Raw genomic sequence first — 8,313 nt, forward strand, 5'->3', positions numbered from 1 at the left:
CCACCCAGCTTCTGTTTTCACATATTGTTTTGTTTATTCAATATCTGCATTTATTCTATTTTATTCATAATTATTTTAAAAGAAATCCTATTAAAAACAAAAACCTAACAAAATACCCTGACAGCTTTCAGCTCGTTCTCTTGTCCCACAGTTTAATTGTCCATCCCATTGTTCAACTTTTTTTTGCATTTACACGTCACTCCAGGTCTGATCAGATATGATCCCGTTGGTCATTTTTTCTGTTTCCCTTCGCCCAACCGGGTTATTTTAATACAACTTTGTGGTGTGAGGTAATCATTAAACTCAGTCTGATAACTCAGGCAGTGTGTCACACAATAAAATGTCAGTGTGAATAACCAAACAATAGTTCCTTCTGTTACAGTCGTGAGACTAGACTTTACAAGAATTACAGCTCATTTACAAAACGTCTTTCAATGGAAACACCTGCAAATAGGAATAGTAAAAAAAATTTGAAATACCGCTTTTATTTTGCGAAACCCTGCAATGGAAACGCAGCTATTGATAGGCTTTGTATCCAGGTAACCAAGCACACAACTAGTCATGTGATAGGTTCAACTAGTGTTGATGCACCAGAAGATACAAAAGCCCGTTTGATACAGCAGCACCAGAACCCATGTCAACGCTGTTAAAGGGATAGTAGCATTTTTTTTTAAAGTGTGGTTGTATGATCTACAAATAGCCCCTAAGTACTTTAATTGCAGTAGAAGACTCTCTGCACTCCTCCCGTTAGCAACGCCAGCCCATAATAGCCCTGCCCAGAGATTTACAACATACAGTGTTGTGAATGGACCCAAAGAAACGGCCTATTTTCACGGCCTAAAAGAGGTTTTACCTGGAAAAAAAAATACACAGTTCCATTGTTCACTATAATATAATTTTTTCCAGCCCTTCAAAGTGCAGGAAAAACACAGTTTTTATTTGGACCGAACCAACTGCTGATCGGCGGGCGCTAACCCTGGGCGGAGGGATACGTGAGTTGGTTAGGTCCAAATAAAAACTGTGTTTTTCCTGCACTTTGAAGGGCTGGAAAAAATTATATTATAGTGAACAATGGAACTGTGTATTTTTTTTCAGGTAAAACCTCTTTTAGGCCGTGAAAATAGGCCGTTTCTTTGGGTCTGTTCACAACACTGTATGTTGTAAATCTCTGGGCAGGGCTATTATGGGCTGGCGTTGCTAACGGGAGGAGTGCAGAGAGTCTTCTACTGCAATTAAAGTACTTAGGGGCTATTTGTAGATCATACCACCACACTTTAAAAAAATGCTACTATCCCTTTAATTCATCTGCTGAGCATCACCTGAGGAAACACAGAGTGAAACTAAAGGTTGGATGTTAAATGAACGTTGTGCAACATCTGTGAGTCCAGTGAAGAAGACAACCAACCTCCCCTGTGCAGAGTCAATAAAAAATAATATTATAAAAGTGTAAAAATTGGAAGAAAAAAAAACAACGCAGAAGTGAACATGGTGGAGGAAGTTCAGTCTGAGGCCAGTTCTCAGCAGAATCAATCACAGCACAGAGCATCACTCACTGATTATTAAGTTACAGTGTGTGTGAAAGACAACCACATGAAGGCATCACCAGCCCTGAAGATGTTGTTTATATATTTGAGATAACTGATCCAGAAATTATAGATGATCAAACTCAGACAATCCAAGATAACACTGGACATGAGACATGACACAGCCTCAACCACACAGTCCAACAGAAGAAAACGCCCCAAAACATAAAAATAATAAAATAGGTTGTACCAATGTGGAACACATGTTTAATTAATTCAATAATCTATAAAAAAGGATAAATACATAAAAATATCTAAGAGAATGAATTAATAAAGCAATGAATCGATAGAAATTTGGGTCATCTTGCCAAAACAGTGGTAGAAGTTCAACTGTTTCAATATGAAGAAATAGGTTGGGATTAGAATCAACAGATCTTTTATCATATGACCCTTCAGAATAAAATGATCATGAAGAGTAAAAATAAAAACACAAAACTCAAATCACAAGAGGAAACTTGTCGCCGTGGTAATTTGACCTCACTGTCTCCTCCTCCACATCCATCTGTGCCTATTGAACCACAGGGTCTGATCTCCACCTCAGAGCTCCAACAGCTCGGGCTGGTCGAGGAGAATACTGACTACTGCTGCTGCTTTGTTAGATCATCAACGTGAGGAAAGTCCAGCAGCAGCAGCAGCAGCAGCAGCAGCAGCAGCTACAGCAGCAGCAGCTACAGCAGCAGCAGCAGCAGCAGCAGCAGCAGCAGCGTGTGATGTTGTGTGAGATGGTGATCTCCACCACAGCAGCACGTCTGAATTCTTATTGTTTCAAAGTTTTAAGACTGTTGCGGTAATGAGAATTTTAAGGACTCATTTCATAAAATATGTTCAAAGAGGTGTTAAAGCAGAAGTAAGTGATATATTTGTGTTAATCTAAGTCTTAAATAGTTGTATCTTCCGACAGCAATCACTTCTATAGAGTGTTTGGTCTGAAACACGGGTCTGTCAGTCACTCTGCTCTGCTCTGAGCCCAGGAGAAAACTTTCCTTGTATCCTACAACCTTTATCCAATGAGGAGAGAGAACGGCATAAAGGGGCAGTCCTCTCTGTGTGTGCAGCCAAGGGATGCGCCTGAATGTGGTGACGTAGGGACGAGGACCAATAGATCCATGACGAGGGCGGGGGCTGCTAACTCCATCGGCTGACAAGACGTTATGGTGCGTTCAAGGCAACTCGTAACTGGTGTTTTTCCGACCTGTGAAGTGGTACCAGTTCGATCTGGTACGACTTCACGGGTCAGAAGTTACGAGTGGCCGTTATAGTGACTTTCACAGGTAAAACAGGTCGGAGAAACACGAGTGGGTTGCCTGGAACGCTACAAAGACGTAAGTCGTGACTTGAAGCTGTAATGTACAGTTTCAAAAGCCTGCCTGGAACGCAGCATTAGCCAAAACCACCGGATCGCTTACTTCTGCTTTAACCGGTTTGTGAGGTTTGAAGCCTCAACACAATCAGCAGTGGGTAATAATCTAATGTTACACTAAACCAATCACACCACAGTCACATAACTTCAGCTTGTAGTCTGCTTCAGCTACGAGCTGCTCCTCTGATGCGGTTTGTATCAACACAATGAGGCTGTTAAGTGGTGAGTAGACTGGATTTTGTGATTTAATGATGAACACGATGTCGTTGTTAGTAACTGAAACTAGACAGAGGTTTTCAATGTGGAATAAAATACGAAAACATCTTGAGCTTGTCTTTAAACCATCTTCACCACAAACACAGTCAACACACCAGAGACTCAGGATTCTAAGTGACAAAATAAACCTAAAGATTAGAAACCAAAGAAACACAGGAGTGATGATTGATTAAGTGTCAGATAATCAGCAGATAATCTATCAATGTTTTCAACCGATCAACAGTGACTGACAGCTGAGTGTGAGGATGGGCTGAGGGAACGAGCCGTTATCCCCATCTGAAGGTTGTACTGAGGGCAGGGAGTCGATAAGCTGCAGCAGAGAGGGTGTGTGTGTGTGTGTGTGTGTGTGTGTGCGTGTGTGAGAGAGATGCATTGACTGAAGCTGTTGATGGACACTGGAGAGGTTCCTCTGGTGCAACACAAAGACCGAGTCCACTAGGGATGTCACCATTAGAGATTTTCTTTGTACGATTATTGTCAGAGAAATAATCACGGTATTACAATTATCACAATTATTATGCACTAATTAATTTACATCATATGAATGTGTAAAATCAAATTCAGTCAAAATATAATTACAATACACTAAACATTTTAAGTCTCTACTATTAATACTGTATATAACCATTAACCAATTATTAATCCTGTGGGGGAAGTGTTTTAAATATTCAAGTCATTAATTCTCATCTATACCAAATGTTTAAGTTTATCATTGTTTTTTTTAGCACAAATTACTCACTAACATTTAAATTCCTACCAATTGTATGTTACGTTAGGTAAATGGACCAGTATTTCTTACATTTACCTTCACTTTGGTGCACAAACATCTGCCTCTGTGTTTCCAACATCATCTTTTTTGTAGTAATACCGTAATACCATGATTATTTCTCTGACAATAATCGTACCTAGAAAATCTACAATCGTGACATCCCTACTTTGAACTGCTGTTCAGTGAAATATAAACAACATAAACACTTAAAATGTGTTTATCAGCCAAGCCAATTCAGCATTTGACTCCACAGTTGTTACCTTCTGTCATTTCCTTGCTGTTTTTACAGGTACGTACGTCATTGCATTATTAGATTTACTAGAGCCGGCTTCCCAATATTTACTAAATTGGGAGCTTTGGTTTAAAGGATTAGAGGATTGGATGTGAAAAGGACTTTCACATCAGTTGTAGTGATGATTTCCATGCAGCTGAATATCATATAAGGTAAACAGGAATAAGACAATACCATCCAGTTTGTCCTGTAAACAAAGCAGCTGCATGATGTTTGTTCAGCTCAAGTTTCTCCTCCAGAAAGAGAAGAAGTGTAGTGAAGAGACAGTGTGCTATCTACGTATCTTATCATATGTGGACTGTTAAAGGCTTGTATATTTTTTTGTAAGGAATGTTGTGATAGAGACTTGATTCATTATGTTTGTGGAAATTGCGCTTGTTTACAGCGGACGCTAACTCATTTCTTTTTTTTTTGATTGATGGATGGATGGATGGATCATTGAAATATGCTTACAATGCATTTTGCTTGTATTGTTTATCCAATACTGAGCTGTGAGTCTGTCTGTAATAATATTCAGTTTTAGGAAAAAGATAAAACAAAATAAAGACTTCATTAAAGAGAAAGAAAAGAAAAGACAAGCCTTGTGGTTTATTGGAGGACTTCTAATGGTTAGCTGACTGTCTAGTGTACGCACTGCCAGAGCAGCAGCCTACACACAGATTCACTGGAACTCTGTATGCAAACACACAACTAATGTAAATGTCATTCAGCATCCTCGCCAACACACACTTTCTCATACAGTAAGATACCCTAATTATGATGAATGTTACTCCAGCATACAGTATAATCATTTCTATTGATCTTCTGCAGCAATGTAAAATCCATCCAAAAATATGTTAATGATATAGGTGTGTTATATTCTTCCACAAAACAGGCTGAACATAAATAACCGGAAATGAAACCAGCACCAGAGTGAAGAGGAGAAACCCTGAGACGTTGATGTCCTTCATTTGATACAATCAAATCAAATGTGTAGAGGGTAAAAAGTCCATGTGTAATGTGATTCTAGTCTCTATAAAATAAAACTATGAAATATCAAAGTCTCAATCCATGGAAAATTGCATATGGTCTGTATCCAGAAACCAAACCTTAGAACCAGCTGTCCGGACTTCTGTGACTTTGTGATGTCACAACAAAGCAGTCACCAAACCCCACCCACCATTTCACCTGAAATCTGCTCTGTCTTTATCGTCTCTCAGAAAACAGTCGGTCATGGCCGTGAGTCAGAACTGCCCGTTTAGCCTGGATGCTAGAGAAGCATCAATTAAAGTTTAACCTTTTTACAGAACAATCATGATCCATGGTCTGAATCCTTAAACATCCATATATCCTGAGTTTAGTTGGACTCATGAGCTAATTTACTTTACTTTACTTTATTAGTTTATTAGGATGGGACAGTGCACATCAATGTACATATAAAAACATGTAAATGTGCCGGATTATAGCATCGATGCTAATTTCCATCCGGAGTCCCAAAACATAAAAACAATACAGTGACAGGAGAACACAGTTATATACGCGACATGACAAAGCAGACAACAAGATAACAAACAGGTCAGATAATCAGGCCAGTAGTGGAACCTGGACAGGTTGAGAGATAAAGTGACCAGTGCTAGAGTGCAGGAGTACATGGTACCAAGTTGTATTGCACGGTGCCCTAAAGTGCACTCAGTTTAAAGAGCCAGGTGTATTGCATTGCATAGCGCATCGGATTAAAGTAAAAGTAAGATTAAAGTACGACATGTTATCCACATATTATAGCAACTAAACATTCTATCCATATTCACGTTTCTGTTGCTGGTCTCACTCAAACACTGCAGGTATTACACAACCGCACCCTGACTTACTATTGCACACGAACCAGCCACAAACATCCGCACACAATAACTATACCTCCATTATTTCAGACATACCGGTCACAAACATTCGCACATAATACCTACAATGCTGGACCATTGCACACGCACCGGCCATAGCCATACAACTGTAAACATGTTTATCCCGGGTTAAACATGTTTACAGGTGCTCACCAGTTTGTTTGTCTAATATCCAGTCTGTAAGTTTAAAGGCTCTAAAGGTCCTGAAAGTCGGACACTCTCTCATATTGATGGGTAACTTGTTCCATTCTAAACATCCTTGGACTGATAGTTGACAGTTGTTGCCATGACGCTATACTGAGAAGGTTTCCATTTAAACATGGAAGAAGAAGAAAATATGAGGATTTAAAGACTACCTGACCTGCTGCTGCTGCTGTTTCAATAGAAACTTCAAACAGAATAAACCTATATTGCTCCACAATGAGCAGTTTGGCTTCAGCAGCACCAACAGGTAGCGAGCAGCAGCTGTCGTACTGTTTAATATACATCCAGCTCTGTGCCGTCTGCTGCGCGCCTCGCTCTGTGAGCTCCGTCCATCTGTACGTAATGTGAGAGACCGTACGTCCGTATGTTTCCGTGGCGATGTCACCGCCACAAACTGTAGCACATTCCCTCTGTTGGCAGAGGAAGTGACTGTGTTCATGAAGAGGAGCCAGCAGCGGCTCATCGCTGGGATTCTGTGGACTTCACAGTCAGAAGGTGGAACTCTGATAGAAACACAGCTTCACACACACACACACACACACACACACAGACACACACACACACACACACACACACTAAAGGGACGTTCACACCAAACGCAAATTGAGCAGCAACTCTACATTGAAAATCGATGTAAACGGCACGATCAGGCGGCGGCGGCACGAATGGAGCGTCTGAACTATAAAGTTGAAAATATCAAACTTTCCAGGCGGCATTGCGCCACGACATCCAATCAGTGACGAGTTCAAGCCGACGACGTCACTTCCCTCACGTACTGTATGGTTGTTTACACTCAGACCAACATGGAGGAGAAGCTAATTGTAGGTGTGTGTGGGCACCCACGCTCCACAACAGTGGTTCCCAACCTGGGGGGCCCGACCCCCCAAGGGGGGCGCCAAAGATCCAGGGGGGGTCGCGAAGCCCTCTTGATTTTAAGGGGTCTAATAATTTTAATGTAATTAAAATGTTAAATAAATGAGTAGGCTAAGCATTTAATTCATATATGTGACAAAATCAACTAAATTCAAGGGCCACATTAAACATTTATTCATGTATTTAAATAGATAAACAAATAAATGATAGGCCTATATCAATAGATGATTGAATATCAACAGTTGAGGAGGGATACGTGAGTTGGTTAGGTCCAAATAAAAACTGTGTTTTTCCTGCACTTTGAAGGGCTGGAAAAAATTATATTACAACGAACAATGGAACTGTGTATTTTTTTTTCAGGTAAAACCTCTTTTAGGCCATGAAAATAGGCCGTTTCTTTGGGTCCATTCACAACAATGTATGTTGTAAATCTCTGGGCAGGGCTATTATGGGCTGGCGTTGCTAACGGGAGGAGTGTAGAGAGTCTTCTACTGCAATTAAAGTTCTTAGGGGCTATTTGTAGATCATACAACCACACTTTAAAAAAAATGCTACTATCCCTTTAACATGTCCAACTTTACAGCAGAAACAAACATGTTAACAGCCTGGTGCAGAAACAGTTCTGGTCTCTGGAACTTAGTTCCTCCTTCATGACGACTGTTGACTTTATTAACCCCTGATGTGGAGGACTGGGGGCGTGGCCTCTCTGACTGACAGGTAGGTGAGTGTACGTCTGCCACAACAACATCACCAGCCTTTCATTATTAGACTGTTAAAACACTTTAAAACTGAGAGAAGAGGACACACACATGCACCGAGGAGGATTTCACACACACACACACACTCCACAGGCCAACACGGGCTGGCATGTTTGTGTCTACATGTGTCTAAATCCTCATGTGGCAGGTGTATTTCTGTCTGCTGAAAGTGTGTGTGCTGTGTGCGTGTGAGTGTGTCAGGGTTGATGCATGGCCAGTGTGTGTGTGTGTGAGATGTGTATTTATGTTGTTTTCATGCAGTAAGAACGAGCTCAACTGTGTCGTGAGGCCAAGGCAGAACACACTCTCACACAGGTATGA

The 8,313-nt window shown here is 40.7% G+C and overlaps 1 protein-coding gene across 1 annotated transcript in view; it reads right to left on the bottom strand.

The window, feature by feature from the left end:
* The window catches only part of chd6 (chromodomain helicase DNA binding protein 6), a 147,616-nt gene that overhangs the window by 89,011 nt on the left and 50,292 nt on the right, over positions 1–8,313 (bottom strand).

The sequence above is a fragment of the Trachurus japonicus genome, chromosome 5, assembly GCF_045865225.1.
Source record: "Trachurus japonicus isolate A0001 chromosome 5, Traja_1.0".
NCBI lineage: Eukaryota > Metazoa > Chordata > Actinopteri > Carangiformes > Carangidae > Trachurus > Trachurus japonicus.